Source organism: Paroedura picta, chromosome 3, assembly GCF_049243985.1.
Source record: "Paroedura picta isolate Pp20150507F chromosome 3, Ppicta_v3.0, whole genome shotgun sequence".
NCBI classification, from domain to species: Eukaryota; Metazoa; Chordata; class Lepidosauria; order Squamata; family Gekkonidae; genus Paroedura; species Paroedura picta.
In genome coordinates this window covers 54,835,011-54,860,534 of record NC_135371.1, presented here as the reverse complement: position 1 = coordinate 54,860,534, position 25,524 = coordinate 54,835,011, and the positions used below count along the sequence as shown (strand labels likewise).

General features: G+C 47.5%; 1 long non-coding RNA gene across 1 annotated transcript; it reads right to left on the bottom strand.

Moving 5' to 3' along the window:
• Positions 1-16,494: 16,494 nt before the first annotated feature.
• Positions 16,495-23,535, bottom strand: LOC143831113 (uncharacterized). Its single transcript, XR_013228724.1, has 4 exons — positions 23,470-23,535; positions 22,668-22,782; positions 19,205-19,274; positions 16,495-16,578 (listed from the first exon to the last, which is right to left on the bottom strand). It is a non-coding gene; the product is annotated as an uncharacterized LOC143831113 (long non-coding RNA).
• Positions 23,536-25,524: the final 1,989 nt, after the last annotated feature.

Here is a 25,524-nt window from a genome sequence, read left to right as displayed (position 1 = left end):
AGGGGTCCAAGTGGCATCTATCTGCTTTGCAACACGAAGAATGGGGACTAATTCCAGCCCAGCCTGAAATACTTCCCTGCTTTGGACCTCCTGGAAGGGGGCAAGGGCCATATTAGGGTGGCAATCTCTCCAGATTATCACCCCTAAAGGAGGGGTACAAGTGGCTTCTCTCTCTGTCTGCTTAGCACCACTAAGAAGGGGTCCTACTTTCAGGTCAGTCTGAAATACTTCCCTGCTTTGGACCTCCGGGAAGGGAGCCATGGCCATATTTAGAGGACAATATCTCAAGATTATCATGCCTAAGGAGGGGTCCAAGTGGCCTCTCTATATCTGCTTAGAATGGGCCCTGCTTTCAGCTCAGCCTAAAATACTTACCTGCTTTGGAACTCCTGGAAGGGGGCAATGGGCATATTAGGAGGACAATCTCTCCACATTATCTCCCCTAGGGAGGGGTCCAAGTGGCCTCTCTCTATCTGCTTAGAATGGGCCCTGCTTTCTGCTCAGCCTAAAATACTTACCTGCTTTGGAACTTTTGGAAGGGGGCAATGGGCATATTAGGGTGACAATCTCTCCAAATTATCACGGGTCCTAGTGGCCTCTCTCTATCTGCTTAGCAACACTAAGCAGATAGAGAGAGGCCAACACTAAGAATGGGGCCTAATTTCAGCTCAGCTTGAAATACTTACCTGCTTTGGACCTCCTGGAAGGAGGCAATGGGCATATTTAGGTGACAATCTCTCCAAATTATCACCCCTAAGCAGGGGTCCAAGTGGCATCTATCTGCTTTGCAACACGAAGAATGGGGACTAATTCCAGCCCAGCCTGAAATACTTCCCTGCTTTGGACCTCCTGGAAGGGGGCAAGGGGGCCATCGGCATATTAGGGTGACAATCTCTCCAGATTATCACCCCTAAGGAGGGGTCCAAGTGGCCTCTATCTGCTTAGCAACACGAAGAATGGGGACTAATTCCAGCTCAGCCTAAAATACTTACTTTTTTTGAAAATGCAGGAAAGGGCGATGGGCATATTTAGGCCATATTTAGGCCATATTAGGGTGACAGTCTCTCCAGATTATCACCCCTAAAGGAGGGGTACAAGTGGCTTCTCTCTCTGTCTGCTTAGCATCACTAAGAAGGGGTCCTACTTTCAGGTCAGTCTGAAATACTTCCCTGCTTTGGACCTCCGGGAAGGGGGCAATGGCCATATTTAGAGGACAATATCTCAAGATTACCATGCCTAAGGAGGGGTCCAAGTGGCCTCTCTATATCTGCTTAGAATGGGCCCTGCTTTCAGCTCAGCCTAAACTACTTACCTGCTTTGGAACTTTTGGAAGGGGGCAATGGGCATATTAGGGTGACAATGTCTCCAAATTATCGTGCCTACCGACGGGTCCAACTGGCCTCTCTCTCTCTGCTTAGCAGCACTAAGAATGGGGCCTAATTTGAGCTCAGCCTAAAATACTAACGTGTTTTGGAACTCCTGGAAGGGGGCAATGGGCATATTAGGATGACAATCTCTCTACATTATCTCCCCTACGGAGGGGTCCAAGTGGCCTCTCTCTATCTGCTTAGAATGGGCCCTGCTTTCTGCTCAGCCTAAAATACTTACCTGCTTTGGAACTTTTGGAAGGGGGCAATGGGCATATTAGGGTGACAATCTCTCCAAACTATCACGGGTCCAAGTGGCCTCTCTCTATCTGCTTAGCAACACTATGAATGGGGCCTAATTTCAGCTCAGCCTGGAATACTTACCTGCTTTGGACCTCCTGGAAGGAGGCAATGTGCATATTTAGGTGACAATCTCTCCAAATTATCACCCCTAAGCAGGGGTCCAAGTGGCATCTATCTGCTTTGTAACACGAAGAATGGGGACTAATTCCAGCCGAGCCTAAAATACTTCCCTGCTTTGGACTTCCTGGAAGGGGGCAAGGGCCATATTAGGGTGACAATCTCTCCAGATTATCACCCCTAAAGGAGGGGTACAAGTGGCTTCTCTCTCTGTCTGCTTAGCACCACTAAGAAGGGGTCCTACTTTCAGGTCAGTCTGAAATACTTCCCTGCTTTGGACCTCCGGGAAGGGGGCAATGGCCATATTTAGAGGACAATATCTCAAGATTATCATGCCTAAGGAGGGGTCGAAGTGGCCTCTCTATATCTGCTTAGAATGGGCCCTGCTTTCAGCTCAGCCTAAACTACTTACCTGCTTTGGAACTTTTGGAAGGGGGCAATGGGCATATTAGGGTGACAATGTCTCCAAATTATCGTGCCTACCGACGGGTCCAACTGGCCTCTCTCTATCTGCTTATCAGCACTAAGAATGGGGCCTAATTTGAGCTCAGCCTAAAATACTAACGTGTTTTGGAACTCCTGGAAGGGGGCAATGGGCATATTAGGATGACAATCTCTCTACATTATCTCCCCTACGGAGGGGTCCAAGTGGCCTCTCTCTATCTGCTTAGAATGGGCCCTGCTTTCTGCTCAGCCTAAAATACTTACCTGCTTTGGAACTTTTGGAAGGGGGCAATGGGCATATTAGGGTGACAATCTCTCCAAATTATCACGGGTCCAAGTGGCCTCTCTCTATCTGCTTAGCAACACTAAGAATGGGGCCTAATTTCAGCTCACCCAGAAATACTTACCTGCTTTGGACCTCCTGGAAGGAGGCAATGTGCATATTTAGGTGACAATCTCTCCAAATTATCACCCCTAAGCAAGGGTCCAAGTGGCATCTATCTGCTTTGCAACATGAAGAATGGGGACTAATTCCAGCCCAGCCTAAAATACTTCCCTGCTTTGGACCTCTGGGAAGGGGGCAATGGCCATATTTAGAGGACAATCTCTCAAGATTATCATGCCTAAGGAGCGGTCCAAGTGGCCTCTCTCTATGTGCTTAGAATCACAAAGAAGGGGTCCTACTTTCAGCTCAGCCTAAAATACTTATTTTGCTCTGTTGAGCAACACGAAGAATGGGGATTAATTCCAGCTCTGCCTAAAATACTTACCTGCTCTGGAACTCCTGGAATGGGTCAATGGGCATATTAGGATGACAATCTCTGCAGAATTTCACCCTTAGGGTGAAGGCACACTGACCTATTTCTGTGTGACTGTCTTTTGCTTTGCACCACTAAGAAAGGGTCCTAGGTGCTCCTCAGCCTAAAACTATTACCTGCTTTGGACCTTCTGGAAGGGGGCAATGGGCATATTAGGGTGACAATCTCTCCAGATTATCACCCCTAAGGAGGGTTCCAAGTGGCCTCTCTCTATCTGCTTAGCACAACAAAGAATGGGTCCTGCTTTCAGCCCAGCCTACAATACTTACCTGCTTTGGAACGTTTGGAAAGGGGCAATGGGCATATTAGGGTGAGAATTTCCCCAGATTATCATTTCTAAAGAGCGGTCCAACTGGCCTCACTCTTTCTTTGCTTTGCATCTCTAAGAATGGGGCCTACTTTCAGCTCACCCTAAAATACTTCCCGGCTTTGGACCTCCTGGTATGAAGGCTCCCTGACCTATCTCTGTGTGACAGTCTTCCGTTTTGCACCAATAAGAGGGTGTCCTATGTACAGCTCATCCTAAAACTCTTACCTGCTTTGGACCTCCTGGAAGGGGGCAAGGAGGGGTCCAAGTGGCCTCTATCTGTTTAGCAACACGAAGAATGGGGACTAATTCCAGCTCAGCCTAAAATACTTACTTTTTTTGAAACTGCAGGAAAGGGCGATGGGCATATTTAGGTTACAATCTCTCCAGAATTTCACCCTTAGGGTGAAGGCTCACTGACCTATCACTGTGTGACTGGCTTCCGTTTTGCACCACTAAGAAGGGGTCCTATGTGCAGCTCATCCTAAAAACCTTACCTGCTTTGGAGCTCCTGGAAGGGGGCAATGGCCATATTTAGAGGACAATCTCTCAAGATTATCATGCCTAAGGAGCGGTCCAAGTGGCCTCTCTCTATGTGCTTAGAATCACAAAGAAGGGGTCCTACATTCAGCTCAGCCTAAAATACTTATTTTGCTCTGTTGAGCAATACGAAGAATGGGGATTAATTCCAGCTCTGCCTAAAATACTTACCTGCTCTGGAACTCCTGGAATGGGTCAATGGGCATATTAGGATGACAATCTCTGCAGAATTTCACCCTTAGGGTGAAGGCTCACTGACCTATCTCTGTGTGACTGTCTTCCGTTTTGCACCACTAAGAAGGGGTCCTACGTGCAGCTAAACCTAAAACTCTTACTTGCTTTGGAGCTCCTAGAAGGGGCAATGGCCATATTTAGAGGACAATCTCTCAAGATTATCATCCCTAAGGAGTGGTCCAAGTGGCCTCTCTCTATCTGCTTAGCATCACAAAGAATGGGTCCTACTTTTCAGCTCAGCTTATAATACTTACCTGCTTTCGACGTTTTGGAAGGGGGCAATCGGTATATTAGGTTGACAATCTCTCAAAAATTTCACCCTTAACGTGAAGCCTCCCTGACCTATCTGTGTGTGACTGTCTTCTGCTTTGCACCACTAAGAAGGTGTCCTAGGTGCACCTCAGCCTAAAATTCTTACCTGCTTTGGACCTCCTGAAAGGGAGCAATGGGCATATTTAGATGACAATCTTTCGAAATTATCACCGCTAAGGACGGGTCCAAGTGGCCTCTCCATCTGCTTTCCACCATTAAGAATGGGGCTTAATTTCAGCTCAGACTCAAATACTTACCTGCATTTGACATTTTGGAAGGGGGCCATCGGCATATTAGGGTGACAATCTCTCCAGATTATTACCCCTAAGGAGGGGTCCAAGTGGCCTCTATCTGCTTAGCAACACCAAGAATGGGACTAATTCCAGCTCAGCCTAAAATACTTACATTTTTTGAAACTGCAGGAAAGGGCGATGGGCATATTTAGTATACAATCTCTGCAGAATTTCACCCTTAAGGTGAAGGCTCACTGACATATCTCTGTGTTACTGTCTTCCGTTTTGCACCACTAAGAAGGGGTCCTACGTGCAGCTAAACCTAAAACTCTTACTTGCTTTGGAGCTCCTGGAAGGGGCAATGGCCATATTGAGAGGACAATCTCTCCAGATTATCATCCCTAAGGAGGGGTCCAAGTGGCCTCTCTTTCTCTCTGCTTTTCACCACTAAGAATGGGGCCTACTTTCAGCTCAGACTAAAATACTTACCTGCTTTCGAACTCCAGGAAAGGGCAATGGGCATATTAGGGTGACAATCTCTCCAGAATTTCACTATAAGATGAAGGCTCCCTGACCTATCTCTGTGTGACTGTCTTCCGTTTTGCACCACTAAGAAGGGGTCCTACGTGCAGCTCATCCTAAAACTCTTACCTGCTTTGGACTTCCTGGAAGGGGGCAATGGCCATTTTTAGATGACATTCTCTCCAGATCATCATCCCTAAGGAGGGGTCCAAGTGGCCTCTTTCTATCTGCTTAGAATGGGCCTTGCTTTCAGCTCAGCCTAAAATACTTACCTGCTTTGGAACTTTTGGAAGGGGGCAATGGGCATATTAGGGTGACAATGTCTCCAAATTATCACGCCTAACGACGGGTCCAAGTGGCCTCTCTCTATCTGCTTAGCAGCACTAAGAATGAGGCCTAATTTCAGCTCAGTCTGAAATACTTAACTGCTTTGGACCTCCTGGAAGGAGGCAATGGGCATATTTAGGTGACAATCTCTCCAAATTATCACCCCTAAGCAGGGGTCCACTTGGCATCTATCTGCTTTGCAATACGAAGAATGGTGACTAATTCAAGCCCAGCCTAAAATACTTCCCTGCTTTGGACCTCCTGGAAGGGGGCAATGGCCATATTTAGAGGACAATCTCTCCAGATTATCATCCCTAAGGAGGGGTCCAAGTGGCCTCTCTCTATTTGCTTAGCATCACAAAGAATGAGGCCTACTTTCAGCTCGGCCTAAAATACTTACTTGCTTTGGAACGTTTGGAAAGGGGCAATAGGCATATTAGGGTGAGAAGTTCCCCAGATTATCACTTCTACGGAGCGGTCCAACTGCTCTCTCTCTCTCTGCTTTGAACCACTGAGAATGGGGCCTACTTTCAGCTCAGCCTAAAATACTTCCCTGCTTTGGACCTCCTGGAAGGGGGCAATGGCCATATCAGGGTGACAATTTCTGCTGAATTTCCCCCTTAAAGTGAAGGCTCCCAGACCTCTCTGTGGACTGTATTCCACTTTGCACCACTAAGAAGTGGTCCTACGTGCAGCTCCGCCCAGAACACTTACATGATTTAGACCTCCTGGAAGGGGGCAATGGGCAAACTAGGGTAACAACCTCCCCAGATTATCATAGGGGACCAAGTGGATCTGCTTTGCACCACTATGGACAGGGGCCTAATCTCAGCTCAGCCTAAAATACTTACCTGCTTTGGAACATTTGGAAAGGGGCAATGGGCATATTAGGGTGAGAATTTCCCCAGATTATCACTTCTAAGGAGCGGTCCAACTGGCCTCTCTCTCTGTTTTGCGCCACTAAGAATAGAGTCTACATTAGGGTGACAAGCTCACAAAACATTCATCCTTAATGTGAAGGCTCCCTGACTTATCTCTATGTGACTGTCTTTCATTTTGTACCACTAAGAAGGGGTCCTAGGTGCACCTCAGCCTAAAACTCTTACCTGCTTTGGACCTTCTGGAAGGGGTCTTACCTGCTTTGGAGCACGTGGAAGCGGGCAAAGGGGATATTTAGATGACAATCTCTCCAGATTATCACTCCTAAAGGAGGGGTCCAAGTGGCCTCTCTCTCTCTCTGCTTTTCACCACTAAGAATGGGGCCGACTTTCAGCTCAGACTAAAATACTTACCGGCTTTGGAACTTTTGGAAGGGGGCAATGGGCATATTAGAGTGACAATCTCTCCAGAATTTCACCATAAGGTGAAGCCTCCCTGACCTATTTCTGTGTGACTGTCTTCCGTTTTGTACCACTAAGAGGGGGTCCTACGTGCAGCTCATCCTAAAACTCTTACCTGCTTTGGACCTCCTGCAAGGGGGCAATGGGCATATTTAGGTGACAGTCTCTCCAGATCATCATGCCTAAGGAGGGGTCCAAGTGGCCTCTCTCTATCTGCTTAGAATGGGCCCTGCTTTCAGCTCAGCCTAAAATACTTACCGGCTTTGGAACTTTTGGAAAGGGGCAATGGGCATATTAGGGTGACAATCTCTCCAAATTATCATGGATCCAAGTGGCCTCTCTCTATCTGCTTAGCAACACTAAGAATGGGGCCTAATTTCAGCTCAGCCTGAAATACTTACCTGCTTTGGACCTCCTGGAAGGAGGCAATGGGCATATTAAGGTGACAATCTCTCCAAATTTTCACCCCTAAGCAGGGGTCCAAGTGGCATCTATCTGCTTTGCAACAGGAAGAATGGAGACTAATTCCAACCCAGCCTAAAATTCTTACTTGCTTTGGAGCTCCTGGAAGGGGGCAATGGCCAGATTTAGAGGACAATCTCTCCAGATCATCATCCCTAAAGAGGAGTCCAAGTGGCCTCTCTCTATCTGCTTAGAATCACAAAGAATGGGTCCTACTTTCAGATCAGCCTAAAATACTTACCTGCTTTGGAACATTAAGAAGGGGAATGGGCATATTAGGGTGAGAATCTCCCCAGATTATCACTTCTAAGGAGGGTTCCAAGTGGCCTCTCTCTATCTGCTTAGCAGCACTAAGAATGGGGCCTATTTTCTGCTCAGCCTAAAATACTTCCCTGCTTTGGACCTCCTGGAAGGGGGCAATGGCCATATTAGGGTGACAATCTCTGCAGAATTTCACCATTAAGGTGAAGGATCCCTGACCTATCTTTGTGTGACTGTCTTCCGTTTTGCACCACTAAGAAGGGGTCCTATGTGCACCTCAGCCTAAAACTCTTACCTGCTTTGGACCTTCTGGAAGGGGTCAATGGGCATATTAGGGTGACAATCTCTCCAGATTATCATCCCTAAAGAGGGGTCCAAGTGGCCTCTCTCTCTCTCTGCTTTTCACCACTAAGAATGGGGCCTACTTTCAGCTCAGACTAAAATACTTACCTGCTTTTGAACTCCAGGAAGGGGCAATGGGCATATTAGAGTGACAATCTCTCCAGAATTTCACCATAAGGTGAAGCCTCCCTGACCTATTTCTTTGTGACTGTCTTCCGTTTTGCACCACTAAGAGGGGGTCCTACGTGCAGCCCATCCTAAAACTCTTACCTGCTTTGGACCTCCTGCAAGGGGGCAATGGGCATATTTAGGTGACAGTCTCTCCAGATCATCATCCCTAAGGAGGGGTCCAAGTGGCCTCTGTCTATCTGCTTAGAATGGGCCCTGCTTTCAGCTCAGCCTAAAATACTTACCGGCTTTGGAACTTTTTGAAGGGGGCAATGGGCATATTAGGGTGACAATCTCTCCAAATTATCATGGATCCAAGTGGCCTCTCTCTATCTGCTTAGCAGCACTAAGAATTGGGCCTAATTTCAGCTCAGCCTGAAATACTTACCTGCTTTGGACCTCCTGGAAGGGGGCAATGGCCATATTAGGGTGACAATCTCTGCAGAATTTCACCATTAAGGTGAAGGATCCCTGACCTATCTTTGTGTGACTGTCTTCCGTTTTGCACCACTAAGAAGGGGCCCTACGTGCAGCTCGTCCTAAAAGTCTTGCCTGCTTTGGACCTCCTGAAAGGGGGCAATACGCCTCTTTAGATGACAATCTCTCCAAATTATCACCCCTAAGGAGGGGTCCAAGTGGCCTCTCTCTATGGGCTTAGAATGGGCCCTGCTTTCAGCTCAGCCTAGAATACTTACCTGCTTTGTAACTTTTGGAAGGGGGCAATGGGCATATTAGGGAGACAATCTCTCCAAATTATCACCCCTATGAATGGGTCCAAGTGGTCTCTATCTTTCTTAGCAACACAAAGAATGGGGACTCATTTCAGCTCAGCCTAAAATACTTATCAAGTGGCCTCTCTCTATCTGCTTAGCACCACAAAGAATGGGTCCTGCTTTCAGCCCAGACTAAAATACTTACGTGCTTTGGAACGTTTGGAAAGGAGCAATGGGTATATTAGGGTGAGAAAACTCTTACATGGTTTAGACCTCCTGGAATGGGGCAATGGCCATTTTTAGATGACACCACTAACGACGGGTCCAAGTGGCCACTCTCTATCTCCTTAGAATGGGCCCTGCTTTCAGCTCTGCCTAAAATACGTACCTGCTTTGGAACTTTTGGAAGGGGGCAATGGGCATAAAACTTTTACCTGATTTGGGCCTCCTGGAAGGGGGCAATGGGGATATTTAGAGGACAATCTCTCCAAATTATCATCCCTAAGGAGGGGTCCAAGTGGCCTCTCTCAATCTGCTTAGAATCACAAAGAATGGGGCCTGATTTCAGCGTGGCCTAAAATACTTACCTGCTTTGGACCTCCTGGAAGTGCACAATAGGCATATCAGGGGGACAATCTTTTAGGACTGAGCATTTTAGGGTGACAATTTTAAAATGAGCATTTTAGGGTGACAATCTCTCCAGATTATCACCCCTAAGGAAGGGTCCAAGTGGCCTCTCTCTCTATGTGTTTAGCACTGCAAAGAATGGGTCCTGCTTTCAGCTCAGCCTAAAATACTTTCGAACTCCAGGAAGGGGCAATAGGCATTTTAGGGTGACAATCTCGCCAGAATTTCACCCTTAAGGTGAAGGCTCCCTGACCTATCTCTGTGTGAGTGTCTTCCGATTTGCACCAGTAAGAATGAGTCCTAGGTGCAGCTTAGCCTAAAACTCATACCTGCTTTGGTCGTCCTGGAAGGGGGCAATAGACATATTTAGATGACAATCTCTCCAAATTATCACCCCTAACGAGGGGTCCAAGTGGCCTCTCTCTATCTGCTTAGCAACACTAAGAATGGGGCCTAATTTCAGCTCTGCCTGAAATACTTACTTTGTTTGAAACTGCAGGAAAGGGCAATGGGCGTATTTAGTTTACAATCTCTCCAGAATTTCACCCTTAAGGTGAAGGCTCACTGGCCTATGTCTGTGTGACTGTCTTCCGCTTTGCACCACTAAGAAGGGGTCCTACGTGCAGCTCAGCAAACGACTCTTACCTGCATATTAGGGTGACAATTTCTGTAAAAATTCACCCTAAAGAAGTATGTTAGTAGTCTATCTCTGTGAGTCATTTATCTGCTTTGGACCACTAGGACGGGATTCTAATAGCGGCTCAGCCTAAGATAAATAATAAATAAATAAAAACAGGTAGGCGGCCAAATCACAGAGATACTCGTTCCTGAATTGCACCTCCAGGAAGGGGGCTTAGTGATCGCTCTGAGAGAATCTCAACCACTTTCAACCCTCCCAGAAGGGTTCCTAGTTGAAGCTCAGTACCACCTGGGAGGGGGACCAATGGCTGTTTGGACTGACTCTCTTCTTGCTTCTCAGACTCTCATCTGCTCTGCAACACCCGGGAGGGGGACCAATGGCTGCTCAGATTGACTCACATCCTGGGAGGAGAGCCAGTGGCATCTCAGACTCCCATCTGCCCTCCACCACCTGGGAGGGCGACCAATGGCTGCTCAGATTGACTCATATCCTGGGAGGAGAGCCAGTGGCATCTCAGACTCTCATCTGCTCTGTACCACCAAATAGGGGGACCAATTTCACCTTTAAGGTGAAGGATCCCTGACCTATCTTTGTGTGACTGTCTTCCGTTTTGCACCACTAAGAAGGGGCCTTACGTGCAGCTAGTCCTAAAAGTCTTGCCTGCTTTGGACCTCCTGAAAGGGGGCAATACGCCTATTTAGATGACAATCTGTCGAAATTATCACCCCTAAGGAGGGGTCCAAGTGGCCTCTCTCTATCAGCTTAGAATGGGCCCTGCTTTCAGCTCAGCCTAAAATACTTACCTGCTTTGGAACTTTTGGAAGGGGGCAATGGGCATATTAGGGTGACAATCTCTCCAAATTATCACCCCTAAGGACGGGTCCAAGTGGCCTCTCTCTATCTGCTTAGCAACACGAAGAATGGGGACTCATTTCAGCTCAGCCTAAAATACTTACCAAGTGGCCTCTATCTGCTTAGCACCACAAAGAATGGGGGCTACTTTGAGCTCAGCCTAAAATACTTACCTGCTTTCAAACTCCAGGAAGGGGCAGTAGGCATATTGTGACAATCTGTCACAAATTTCACCCTTAAGGTCAAGCCTAACTGGCCTATCTCTGTGTGATTTTCTTCCGCTTTGCACGACTAAGAAGGGGTCCTACATGCAGCTCAGCCTAAAACTCTTCCCTGCTTTGGACCTCCTGGAAGGGGGCCATGGGCATATTTAGATAACAATGTCTCCAAATTATCACCCCTAATGAGGGGTCCAAGTGGCCTCTCTCAATCACTTAGCACCACTAAGAATGGGTCCTGCTTTCAGCTCAGCCTAAAATATTTCCCTGATTTGGACCTCCTGGAAGGGGGCAATGGCCATATCAGGGTGACAATCTCTGCAGAATTTCACACTTAAGGTGAAGGCTCCCTGACCTATATCTTTATGACTGTCTTCCGTTTTGCACCACTAAGTGGGGGTCCTACGTGCAGCTCATCCTAAAACTCTTACCTGCTTTGGACCTCCTGGAAGGGGGCAATGGCCATATTTAGATGACACCCCTAACGAGGGGTCCAAGTGGCCTCTGTCTATCTGCTTAGAATGGGCCCTGCTTTCAGCTCTGCCTAAAATACTTACCTGCTTTGGAACTTTTGGAAGGGGGCAATGGGCATAAAAATTTTACCTGATTTGGGCCTCCTGGAAGGGGGCAATGGGGATATTTAGAGGACAATCTCTCCAAATTATCATCCCTAACGAGGGGTCCAAGTGGCCTCTCTCAATCTGCTTAGAATCACAAAGAATGGGGCCTGATTTCAGCGTGGCCTAAAATACTTACCTGCTTTGGACCTCCTGGAAGTGCACAATAGGCATATCAGGGGGACAATCTCTGCAGAATTTCACCCTTAATTTGAAGGATCCCTGATCTATTTCTGTGGACTGTCTTCCGTTTTGCACCACTAAGAAGGTGTCCTACGTGCAGCTCATCCTAAAATTCTTACCTGTTTTGGAGCTCCTGGAAGAGGGCATTGGCCATATTTAGATGACAATCTCTCCAGATTATCATCGCTAAGGAGGGGTCCAAGTGGCCCCTCTCTATCTGCTTAGCACCACAAAGAATCGGTCCTACTTTCAGCTCACCCTAAAATAACCTAATTTGGACCTCCTGGAAGGGGGCAATGGTCATATTTAGATGACAATCTCCCCAGATTATCACCCATCCCAGTGGTCTCTCCCTATCTGTTTAGCACCACAAAGAATGGGTCCTACTTTCAGCTAAGCCTAAAATACTTACCTGCTTTGGATCATTTGGAAGGGGGCAATGGGCATATTAGGGTGACAATCTCCACAGATAATCACTCTTAAGGAGCGGTCCATGTGGCCTCTCTATCTCTCTGCTTTGCACCACTAAGAATTGGGCCTACTTTCAGCTCAGCCTAAAATACTTACCTGCTTTGGAACATTTGGAATGGGGCAATGAGCATTTTAGGGTGACAATCTCTCCTGATTATCACCCCTAAGGAAGGGTCCAAGTGGCCTCTCTCTCTATGTGTTTAGCACTGCAAAGAATGGGTCCTGCTTTCAGCTCAGCCTAAAATACTTTCGAACTCCAGGAAGGGGCAATAGGCATTTTAGGGTGACAATCTCGCCAGAATTTCACCCTTAAGGTGAAGGCTCCCTGACCTATCTCTGTGTGAGTGTCTTCCGATTTGCACCAGTAAGAATGAGTCCTAGGTGCAGCTTAGCCTAAAACTCATACCTGCTTTGGTCATCCTGGAAGGGGGCAATAGACATATTTAGATGACAATCTCTCCAAATTATCACCCCTAACGAGGGGTCCAAGTGGCCTCTCTCTATCTGCTTAGCAACACTAAGAATGGGGCCTAATTTCAGCTCAGCCTGAAATACTTACTTTGTTTGAAACTGCAGGAAAGGGCAATGGGCGTATTTAGTTTACAATCTCTCCAGAATTTCACCCTTAAGGTGAAGGCTCACTGGCCTATTTCTGTGTGACTGTCTTCCGCTTTGCACCACTAAGAAGGGGTCCTACGTGCAGCTCAGCAAACGACTCTTACCTGCATATTAGGGTGACAATTTCTGTAAAAATTCACCCTAAAGAAGTATGTTAGTAGTCTATCTCTGTGAGTCATTTATCTGCTTTGGACCACTAGGACGGGATTCTAATAGCGGCTCAGCCTAAGATAAATAATACATAAATAAAAAATGGTAGGCGGCCAAATCACAGAGATACTCGTTCCTGAATTGCACCTCCAGGAAGGGGGCTTAGTGATCGCTCTGAGAGACTCTCAACCACTTTTCAACCTTCCCAGAAGGGTTCCTAGTTGAAGCTCAGCACCACCTGGGAGGGGGACCAATGGCTGTTTGGACTGACTCTCTTCTTGCTTCTCAGACTCTCATCTGCTCTGCAACACCTAGGAGGGGGACCAATGGCTGCTCAGATTGACTCACATCCTGGGAGGAGAGCCAGTGGCATCTCAGACTCCCATCTGCCCTCCACCACCTGGGAGGGCGACCAATGGCTGCTCAGATTGACTCATATCCTGGGAGGAGAGCCAGTGGCATCTCAGACTCTCATCTGCTCTGTACCACCAAATAGGGGGACCAATGGCAGCTTGGATTGACTCTCTCACATCCTGGGAGGAGAGCCAGTTGCATCTCAGACTCCCATCTGCTTTGCACCACCTAGTAGGGGGACCAATGGCAGCTTGGGTTGACTCTCTCACAACCTGGGAGGAGAGCCAGTGGCATCTCAGACTCTCATCTGCTCTGCACCACCTGGGAGGAGGCCTTAGTAGGAGTGGTAATCTGGGCCATAACTATTCCAATCTAACAGGTACTGCTAGACTCCCTATCACATCTAGGATTCCAGGTTAAGTACTACTTCAAACTCTTCTTGCCTGTCAACCAGTACTGGTTGTTCTGGAGGTTGGGTTTCAGCTTGATAGAAGTCATCCTTGGCCCTGTTTAGATGTTCTCATAGCAGGGCATGCTGGGCTTTGAACTCTTGAATTAATTCTTTGGCCAGAGGCACAAAGTAGGTCATGGATGCTGCTTGCCAGAAATGAGGATAGCCAAAGTTGGCATAAAATGGCGATTGTCCAATGGAGGTGTGCTCCACATTGCTGTATGTGAATTGCACCCAACAGTTGCACCCAATGTCCTACTAATAATTAGTGTAGCTCTGGAGGTACTGTTCCAGGATGGTCTGCCCATCAGTCTGTGGATGGTGGGCCAAGGAGAGGTGTAGTTGAATTCCCGGATGCTAGTGCAGGGCTCTCCAGAAATGGGAGGTAAGCTGAATCCAGTGCATGGGACAAAGTGTGACCTCTTGTGAAGTAGTCCACCACTTCTTGGATGATAGTGTGCATCTGGACTTTTTGGAGGTCTGTGATGAAGTCCAGAGTTATGGTATGCCATGGCTGCAGCAGAATTGGGGGTGGTTTTAGTAAACTGGATGGTTTCCTGACAGTGTACTTGGCCTGGTGACATGTGGAATACCTCTGGATGTGTACGAAGTCATCCTTCTGCAGGCTTTGCCAGTTCAATGCATGGCTGATCAGATGAGTGGTTTTGAAATGGCCAAAATGTGTGGCTGCAGATGTGTCCTGGTGCAGCAAGATGGTCTTTCCGCAAGGAGCTGGGGGCACCTATAATGCAGTGTATAACCACATCATTCCCCTCTATGGTAAAATCAGAGGTCTTTCTGAGGTTCTGTTGAAGCTCCTTGACTTTGGCCTGGGCATGGAGTTCTACCCATTGCTGTGCCCAGATTCAGTCTTCCAGTGTCTGGGCTGTGGTGGCAAAGACCAATTGGGAGATCAGGACACTGGCTTTTTCCAAAGTCACTCTTTTGGGAGAGAGCATGTGCTCATTTGTTCTGAGCCTCTGGGATGTATTAGATCCTGGTATTGAACTGGGTTAAGAACAGGGACCAGCTAACCAGGCTTTGGCTGAGGCAGTGTGTGTCTGTAGGTGTTCCATGTTTTTATGCTCCATCGGGACAGTGATGGATTCCAGGAGCCCTCTAGGTGGTGGCACCAGACATCACACACCACCTTGATGGCGAGCAGTTCCTTCTCCCAGATCGTATAGTTCTTCTTCACTGAGGAGCGTTGCCAGGAATAGAATGTGCATGGTCACACGGTTATGATATCACCTGCTAGTTGGGACAAGAGGGCCTCAATCACCTGGTTGGAGGCATCAGTCTTGACCATGAACAAGACCATTGGATCTGAGTGGGCCATAATTGGTTCACAGGCAAAGCAGTCCTTCAATGAGTAGAAGGCTTTCTTGGGGTCTAGCGGTAGGGCATCTTTGCTTAGAGAATCTGGGTCAGTGAGTGAGCCTGTTCTGCAAACGGCCAAGAACCCCAAAAACCCTTGCAATTCCTCCTCATTCCTTGGTGCTTGCCAGTGTGGTATGGATCAGACTTTCTCAGTGGGCAGTGCATTTGGGAATACAAACACCCCACTAGTAAAGGGGCATCAGGCTTGAGGTTGATCCTGCAATTGTATGGGCTATGTCACAGCAATTGGTCCGCCACTTGCTCCTCAAATATGTCTTTGTAGCTTAGATATTTTGAAATAGCTGAGCCTATATCTCAGGTGGGTTTGAGCTCAGTAACACTCAATCTGGGACACATATTGGCAGTGGGAGGACCTTGAGTTCCTGGCTCTCCCAATTGATCCAGGGGTTGTTCTGGATCAGTCAGTTCCTGCCTAAAATCAGGTGAAAACACGGCATGTGAGTAGCGTCCAGGGACACCTGTTCCTTCTGTTCCTGCACATACAGGGTGATAGGTACTGTTTCCTGGGTCGCCGGGCCTGACGAGGAGCCATCCATCCATGGCTTCCACTTTGATCTCCTGTTTCTTCACCCTCAGAGGTATCTGGTGTTGTTTGATGAAGGAGACATCCATAAACAACTGGGAATTGTCAGAATAAATGAGGGCCTGAGCCCTGGTTTTCAGGGAGCAGAATCCAGACTGATATCAGGGTATGCTGGAGGCTGCAGGAGTCGGAGCCTCTGGTGCGATGAGTCTCCCCAAGCTAAGAGGCTCACATTTACTCGGGGCCAGTTGTTTAACAGATGCCATTGCTTCTTGGGGCAGGCATGAGCAAAGTGTCCCGCCCCACTGGTGTTCCTTTTCCTCTGGTGTGAGGTGTGGCCAGGCAGCCCCAAACTGCATAGGTTCTAAGGCATCACTGTTGGTTCTTGGGGCAGTGATGGATGGGACTGGGGTGGTACATTTTCAAACCTGAATCCAAGTTCTGCCCCTGGTCCACTGTCAGTTCTCCAACAGTCTATCTATCTATGCGGAGAGACAGAACCATCAAGTCAGCTCGGGTGGCCTCCTCATCCAGAACGCCCTCGTTAAAATCCTCAGAGTGCTGAGGGGTTCCACTGAAGGTCTTGTGCCAGGTGCTGTAATCTTCCACGGTCAGCCTCCCCTGCAGCAGTTCCTGGATTGGGCAGTTGGCGTGTCCCTCCTTCTGAGGGTTGGCAGAAAAAAATACACAATTGAAATACGTTCCCCGCCATTTGGGAACCAATAGCATCCTGTAGGGGGCTATCTGCTGGGGAAGTTTCCCTCCTTCCTCAGCCCTGGATGAGATATGAACCTATCCCCTCCTAGAATCAGAGATAAAATCAGAGTCCAGTAGCACCTTTAAGACCAAGAAAGATTTATTCAAGGCATGAGCTTTCGAGTGCAAGTACCCTTCGTCAGACTATGATCTTCTTATGTGACAGGGAATCTATAGCAAAAATCAGTTCTGTTACATCAGTATACTGTGTCACAACCAAATACAGCCAATGGTCATCCTTTGTCAAAACAGCCCATCAATCCCCTAGAATTCTGTGTACTTTACAAAGAGAACCCAAAATGCTGCTATTAGAGATCAAAGGCTATCACCTCCCCATATGTTGCTTGCTCCACACAACCGTGAGACATAATCCCCAGGGAATTGCTGGTCACTTCCCAAGGCCAGGGAATTCCATTACAATGCCATATCTTACAGTCATATTATCACAAATAAAATACATAGTGAGGAATATGGATACACAAGTAGAACAAGGTTAGCATGAATAAGGTAAAAAAGGTAAAGGTATCCCCTGTGCAAGCACCAAGTGATGTCTGACCCTTGGGCTGACGCCCTCTAGCATTTTCATGGCAGACTCAATACGGGGTGGTTTGCCAGTGCCTTCCCCAGTCATTACCGTTTACCCCCCATCAAGCTGGGTACTCATTTTACCGACCTCGGAAGGATGGAAGGCTGACTCAACCTTGAGCCGGCTTCTGGGATTGAACTCCCAGCCTCGTGGGCAGAGCTTTCAGACTGCATGTCTGCTGCCTTACCACTCTGCGCCACAAGAGGCTTTTAGCATGAATAGTGAGATAAAAAGCCTTTGTCCTTGTTGAGTCCAGGGTATGCCAAAGTATAGAGTGCTGTAATAATTTGCATTTCTGCAATCTCCCTTTCTAGCCTGTTCTTGAAGTTTCTTTGTAATACTACAGCTACTTTTAGGTCCCTTATAGAATGTCTTGGAAGGTTGAAGTGTTCCCCTACAGGTTTTGCAGTCTTGTGGCTTTTGATGTCAGACTTGTGTCCAGTCTACTGATGTAACAGAATTGGTTTTTGCTATATATTCCCTGTCATGTAAAAAGATCATAGTTTGACAAAGGGTGCTTGCACTCGAAAGCTCACGCCTTGAATAAATCTTTGTTGGTTTCAAATGTGCTACTGGACTCTGATTTTATTGTGCGACTTCAGACCAACACGGCTACTCATTTGATAAGATCAGAGATAGTTTGGCTGCTAACTGGAGATGCTATCAATCATTACTCAGCCAAGGAATAAACACACTTTACACAATCTGCCTTTTAGATTCCCATATTTTTCTTTCTACTCCACTGAGGTGCTCTGTCTCCTCCTCCTCCTCCTCCTCCTCCTTTTTCCCCTCCTTAGCTCCTGCTGTTCTTTTGGCTGCTCTCTCTTCAACCTACTTCCATTCACCAACTGTCACTCCCTACAATGTACTTTGGGCTGTATGGGAAACAACACTTCCCAGCTGTTGGTTGCTCATTGTGACCCCCCCCCCAGTCCCCAATAAGCCAGCCCCTTCCTGTTCTATTTGTACGAAAGGAGAAAGTAGGACCTTCCTAGACATTTCCAACTACTCATGGTCTTTGGACTGTTAATACAGAACAAGTGTCATCTGTGTTGGTTTGGGAGAAAAAAAGCTTGGGCTGGGCAATATTGTCCCTTCCTTCCTTCCTTCCTTCCTTCCTTCCTTCCTTCCTTCCTTCCTTCCTTCCTTCCTTCCTTCCTTCCTTCCTTCCTTCCTTCCTTCCTTCCTTCCCAGGGAGAGGCAGCATCCTGATTTCCTGCCCTGCTCACCAGTTTGTGGAGATGGAAGCACCAAACCTGTGGCATAGCTGCAGAGGCCTCTTATGAAAAGAACTCCTAAGTTGCAAAAAGATTGAAACAGGCGGTCCAATGCTAGGGATACCCCAAGAGGATGCCCTGTTTGATTTCCATTATTTCATAGGCTGAGGGAAAAAATAGATTCTTTAGACTGTTTATAGGAAATAATGTAGTTATTCTTTTGTTAGCAGGCTGTAGACTGGCTGGAGACCGGCAAGAGCTGTGCCGATTTTGTCTTGTTCCTATGCTGGCTTGGTTGATGAGCTCAGCAGAACAGAACACTTGGGGAAAACTTCTAGAATCAAGCCATTTTTAAGCAGCTCTGGCAGCAGCCACTAGGTGCGTAGGGAAGTCTGAGAACAGTTAATGGTACTCTATCATAGGCCAGACTTGGCTTTCTCCAAGACTGAAGCACATTTGTCTAATAGATCATCAAGCCAGCCACCTCTGAAGCAAGAGTGTTAGCTGATACAGTAATTTTCAGCCAGCAGCAGGTCATTTTCTCAGTCTAGCCAACTAGGGGTTCACAGGACCTCCGGAAGGGGTCTGCAGCCTTTCCCCTCCTGCCTTAATAGACTTGTGTGAGAGAGTTCTCTCATGGTTTCTGCATCTGGGAGAGAGCAGAACCTTCATCCCCACTCCCCACTGAAACCACCTCCCATCTCGCCCCCCCCATCCTCCTTGAGCCTACCTGTTAACGTGGGTTAGCTTCTGGGGGACAGGCATGATCCGCTGACATCACTTGCAGGGCTCCTCAAAATCTGAAAAATAATTTCAGGGGCTCCTTCATGGTCCAAAGGTTGAAAAGGGCTGACCTAGCCTTTTCCTCTTTCTTCCCTTGCACACAGCTCAGCCAGATATTGCAGAGAGGGAGTTAGGATGTTGTGCCTTTCTTTACCTTAATTTATCTCTACCTTTCCAACTCTTTTCTCATGCATTTCTCCCTCCCCCCACTTAGTTTTGCCAGGCCCCACCCATTTATATTCAAGTCTTGGCCTCTAGTCTTTCTCATCCCTATCTTGCTAGGCAGCAGAGATCATTTAATTGTAGTACAGTAGCAAACCTCTCTTAAGTTTATGAGCCCGGGGGGGGCAGTTAATATTTCTCCAGGATCTGACCAAGGAATACAAAGTTGTTCCCCCACCCCCCACTCTTTACATGTATGTTAGTGGAACACTAATCTCTATTTCCTTCTCAATTTGTGGGTACAATATCTCAGGCTCAACCCCCTGGCATTTGCAGGTAAAGCAGCCAAGGTGCTCAGCCCCACCTACCTCACAGGGAGAGGAAGGGAAGGCGACGGTAAGTCGCTTTGAGACTCCTTCGGGTAGTGAAAAGTGGGATATCAAAACAACTCTTCTTCTTTGTTATTACATGTTATTATTTCTGTACAAACTTTATTTCATGCTGGATTTTAAGATTTTTTCCCTTTTTCTGAATTTTTTAAAAGTTTACAAATGGGATACCAGCCTTCAGTTGGTACCTTGAGATTCCCTGGTATTACAAATGACCAAAATCATTTATCCTGGAGGAAACCGCTTCTTTGGAGGTGGACTCCATGGCATTATACCCTGCTGAGGTTCCTGCCTTCCCCAGGGTTCACCCCCCAAAATCTCCAGGCATTTCCCGACACATAGCTGGCAACCCTCTCCCCACTGGGAGAATGGAGCCGTATCAATTAAGCAGACGGACAATCAGGCCCAGTCTTTTTGCACTACGGACTGCTGGTAACCCCAAGCCAATTGATTTGTGCTTTGGGTCAGGGTTCCATTGGTGGGCCCTGGTGCCATTTTTGCTAGGGGCTCAGGGTTGCTCTGGGCAGCCCTGCTGAGTAGATAGCCAGAGCTGTCCCTGCTCTTTACTGTGCTCAGCCTTCCATGAGCCCCCGGTGACTGCAGTGCAGAACTGCAGTAGAAGTAAACTACATTTTGACCGATGCTCCAGGGTAGGGATGCCAGCCTCCAGGTGGGACCTGGGGATCCCCTGGAATTACAGCTCATCTCCAGACCAAAGATTAGTTCCCTTAGAGAAAATGATCCTGTTGGAGGGTAGAGTCTGTGGCACTTCACCCCACCAAGGTTACCGTTCTCCCTAAGATCCATCACTCCCAAATCGCCAGGAGTTTCGCAGCCTGGATGTGGCAACCCTTCCCTACCATCCTCCACCAGGGGCCTGGAGGCTCCTGGCAACCCTACCCCAGGGGCCCTCCAGCTGACAGGGGCCCTGGGAATTTTGTCCCCCCACCCCCCCAGTGGCCCTGCTCCCATTGACAAAGAGGCATGTAAATGTCATGGGGGTAGGGCCGTCCCCACTACTGGCGATTCCTCTGAGATCGTGTCCACGTAGGCTGGGTTGGCTCAACCGGGGTTTCATGGAAACCTGGGGGTTTCTTGATGGTTCTAAAAGGTTCCCAAACGGGTGGGAATTAATTAATTGTAATATTATTTTTAATTGGTTACATGTTATTGGGGTGATATGACGGTGTGTGGTCATGTTGACCCACCCTCCCCAAATGGCCAATGATGGGCCTGGAGGGGGTGGAAGGGGAGGGGCCCCGGGTGGGCGTGTCCACAGCTAAGTTTCCCAACCATGTTCTGCACGATTTGTCCACTTGTGGGGTTTCTTGAAGCCTGAAGAAGGTTTCAGGGGTTTCTCAAGGGTCAAAAAGTTGAGACAGGCTGACTTGGGCTCAGAGGCAGGGATTCATCTTGTAGAGGGAAGGAGATGAATTACCAGATCAGGAGATCTCCATTGTCCTTGTTTCTCTTTTTATGTCCTCCTGGGTCTCCCCTCTGCCCTCTTGGCTCTCCCCTCTCCAGCCCCGTTCCTTTCGGGGCGCCAACGGACATTGTCCAACCCCTTCCTCCAACAGCCTTTTGTCTCCATGGCAACAAAGTGTTCTTAGCAGCTGTCACTCATTCTGGTTCCTCCCTCCCCTTGCTTCCCCAACACGGCAGCCACTTTCAGGCCCATTTTTTAAAATTTCAAAGAGGGACTCGGCCACAAGTCCTTTTGATTGGACGTGCTTCGTGTGTGCTGGGCTCAGAGAATTGTCAGGGTCCCGAGGGCCTCATATAGGTGCCAACCTGGGGACTGGTAAATTCTAGGAGATTTGGGGGTGGAGCCTGTTGAAGGCAGGATTTCAGGAGGGAGGGGCCTCAGAGGGGTACTTTGCCATACAGTCCACCCCTCAAAGCAGATTTTTTCTCTGCACAATTGTCTGGAGAAACGTTATAAAACATATATAAAACAGATATCTTTGCTGTGTCATTTAACCACATTTTAATTCGAAAGAGGAAATAAGCTATAACATAGACGTGTCGTTTTTGCAGTTCAGGAAAGCAGTGGGGGGGGGGAAGCTTAGATGCCATCTCCCAATGCGCCATGGTCTTAATTTGAATTGGGACCCCGTGTGCTCAAGAACTGAGTCCCAGAGAATAGAATCTTGTGGGGTAAAGGCCCTGGGGGAATAGGAGGCTAATACAAGGCAGAAGTCATAAGTATGTGCAGCTCTTATAGAAACAGACCTGATGGGGACTGCAGTGCTCCTTACATGTTCCCTGTACACGGGAAAGAGGACTGTACCCCTTCCTCCCATAGCCGGGACACGTGTCTGCCCTGCTTCACCTGTCCTCTCGGCAGAGTGCTTGCTGCTGTACGGGGGAAAGATCTCCGTTCAATCCCGACTTCTGCGGTTAAAGCCATCTAGGTGACTAGGAAAGACCTTTGTATGCTAGAGTGCTGGTGCCAGTGCCCGCTGAATATATTGCCTTAGACGGACCCGTGAACACATGAAGCTGCCTTCTACGGATCCAGACCCTTGGTCCGTCAAGGTCAGTATCTTGATTGTCTCCTCAGACTGGGAATGGCTGTCCATGGACTCAGGCCAAAGTCTTTCACATCATCTATGGCCTGATCCTTCCAAGTAGAGATGTCGAGGAAGGAACCTGGGACCTCCTGTGTGCCAAATAGGTGCTCTGTCACGGAGTCAGAGTCTCTTTCCCACAATCTGACTCAGTTTTAGGACAACTTCATACATACATCCTGTAGCAAAATGCCCCCTTCTAGACTATGACCACTGGGATGACCACGGGGAAGTGTTTTCTTCTTCTTCTCTGAGCTCTGGAGAGGGGTGACATTAATCACTTGCTCACCTTCCTTCAGCTGCTGGTTGATCTAATCAGGATACAAAGGGGTTCTTCCAGCTGCTTCCACTTCCTGGAGGCAGGCATTTTCAAGGCAAACAGGTTGTCTTCTTTCCAGAATGCCCTGGAGGAGGTAGGACACAGGTGATTTTAAGACGCTGGAACCAGGGGGAGGTCTCTTTTGCCTGCTGACCATCGAAACCCGAGTTTGCTCTGGTTTGGGAAGAGCTAGTCAGCCATCTTGGACCTTGTGGCTGCTGGGGAGCTTTTTAAGTGAGGTGTCTACTCTAATTTTTACATCAAATGTGGTTATGTTTTAGTAGAGGGATAGAAGGATTGTGGTTTATCCAATCTCTTTTTACTCATTTGCTTAAATCTGTGCTGTGCCAAAGATAAATCCATTATAAATTTGAAACTGGCAGTACTTCTCTGGTCCACACAGAGCTCCCCCATCTCAGAAACCCTAGTTCAGAACAAGGGGAAGACCCAGAGTCAGGGGAGGGAGTTTGGCAAGCTGTCTGAACCTTTTGCTGGAGATGCCAGGGATTGAACCCGGGACCTTCCGCATGCAAAGCAGAGGCTCTATCCCTGATCCATCCCCTCCCCCCCCCCAAAAAAAAAAACAGTCTAAGAGCTACCTTAGTTTTCATTCTGCTGCATTTCATCCTGCAGAAGCCCAGCTTGCTCCCAGGGTTCAGTTCTCTCTCATTCTCTGCCCATATCCCTTTCTCTCTAGCCTTGGCAGCTGTACTCCACTGTGGTAACTTACTGGGTAATTTGGGGCCAGGCACACCATCTCAGCTTTACCTACCCACTCAGAGGACTCTTGTGAAGATAAAATGGAGAAGAGAAGAATGTCAGCTGCTTTGTTTCCCCATTGGAGGATATGTGTGAGTATAACGGAACCAAAATGCTTAGTCTCACCATTGCCGTGACGATACAGTCACATCACACAAAGCATTATGACAGATCTAGTGGGGCTTCCTGGCTCTCCTTTTTTGACAGACACAACCAGGTTGCCATGGAATGCAGGAAATCCTTCAGGGAATTTTGGCTTAATAACAACAACAACAATAAATTTCTATCCCACCTTTCCTGGTCGGCTCAGGGTGGGTAACAACCAATTTAAAAATATATAAATCAATACAAACATTAAAACAATGAACCACCTCCTCCTAGTAACAACTGAAGTTGATCAGGGCTTGGAGGGGCCTTATATTGGTGGATGGGTTCTCCAGCAGGGAGGCCAGTATCTTGATGTTTATACCTGGCCTAAAGCAGAGTGATATTCTAATTTAGGAACTCCCGGTGAGGTCCTCTAGTGACTGGGCTTGTCATCCATTCCTAAAATCCCCTTTCTTGTATCTAAAGTGAAACCCTTTGTTCATGTAATCTCCCAGCTGGATTACTGCAATACATGCCAAGTGGGGCTGCCCTTGCAAACAACTCAAACTACAAAAATATTAAGAAAACATAAAATAATATATATTGGTACACTAAACATATCAGTGAGTATACCAGTAATGCCAGCAAGTTGAGACCTAATGTGTTTTGAGAACATTGATCTTCATCAGAGGTCAATATACAGATACACACGATTGTATATAACAGGGGTTTTTTTTTTACACTTTTCAACAGGGTGGTAAATAAACGTATCTGGTATATTATGGCTGATTCTGGGCCTGCAGAATCCTCAACCTGCAAATATTTCTTATTCCTCTTCTTGGTATTAGAGATATTCTTTATGTCTTTGAAACATTTTTGAGCTCTAATAATAAATTTTTTCTATTTTTCTACACATACTCTTATCCCTAAACTTTTTGGTTCTCGCCTGTTTCCCAGGGTGGGTTTTTGTTTCCTTTTCATGTTATTTGTTAACCCAGAAACGACAACTGGTCCAGAATGTGGACACCTGACTGTTGTCCAGGGGTTAATTGCTAGAGAATATGTCACCTATTTTGAAGCAGCTGCCAATCTTTTAGGGATCTATGAACCTCTCAAGCCACAGTTCCTTTATTAGCCAGATTGCTACCGCTGAAACATTAATAAAATTCAAGCAAACCCGGTACCTGGCTATCTCAGTCACTTGCCAGCAGCAGGATTCTTTCCTTAGGCTTACAGAACTGTATTGCGACAAAAGGCAGCATTAGGAAAACACCTTGTGATGCTTTATAGTGCACATAAACAGGCTTATAAATGCAAAGACTCCTCATCACCCCCGTGTAACCAAGCCCATATTTTGGAGCAGATAAAAGGGCTGAGCTTCAAGGCTTGAATCCAGAGGTTGACTTTCCTGGCACTTGACTTCTCCTAGATTACCTGGTGCCGTTCCCCATCGAGGACCTGCTAAGATGTTTCTCCAAGTTGGCAGTAAACCTCTGGGAGGAAGGAGATTTCAGCTCAAAGGCGGTGGCTTGCTTTAGAGCCGGTGGACTCAGCAAAGGAAAATGCTTCAGTTCTACATTAAGGGGTGACTTAAACTTCAACAAGTGCCCTGTATCCCCGTCCCAGCGAGGTGGTGGGCCAGCAGTTCATGGTCGACCACATCAAAGGCGGACGACAGATCTAACAGAACAAGCATCGCTGACCCGCCTCCATCCAGCTGGTGATGGAGACCATCCTTCAGGGTGATGAGCACCGTCTCCACCCCATGGCCAGGATGGAAGCCAGACTTCCAGTACAAAGACAAGGCTGAAATGTGTGTGGTTATCCAATAGAAGGAAAGTCCTAGTTTTGTGGTTCATGATTATGTCAACTTTGGATTTGGGTACAATATTATCTAAACAAAATGTTATGGTAATTTTCCTGCCCTCTCACAGGGTTTTAAACGCATAATGTTGCCTTCAGCGTGATCTGCTCAGATTGG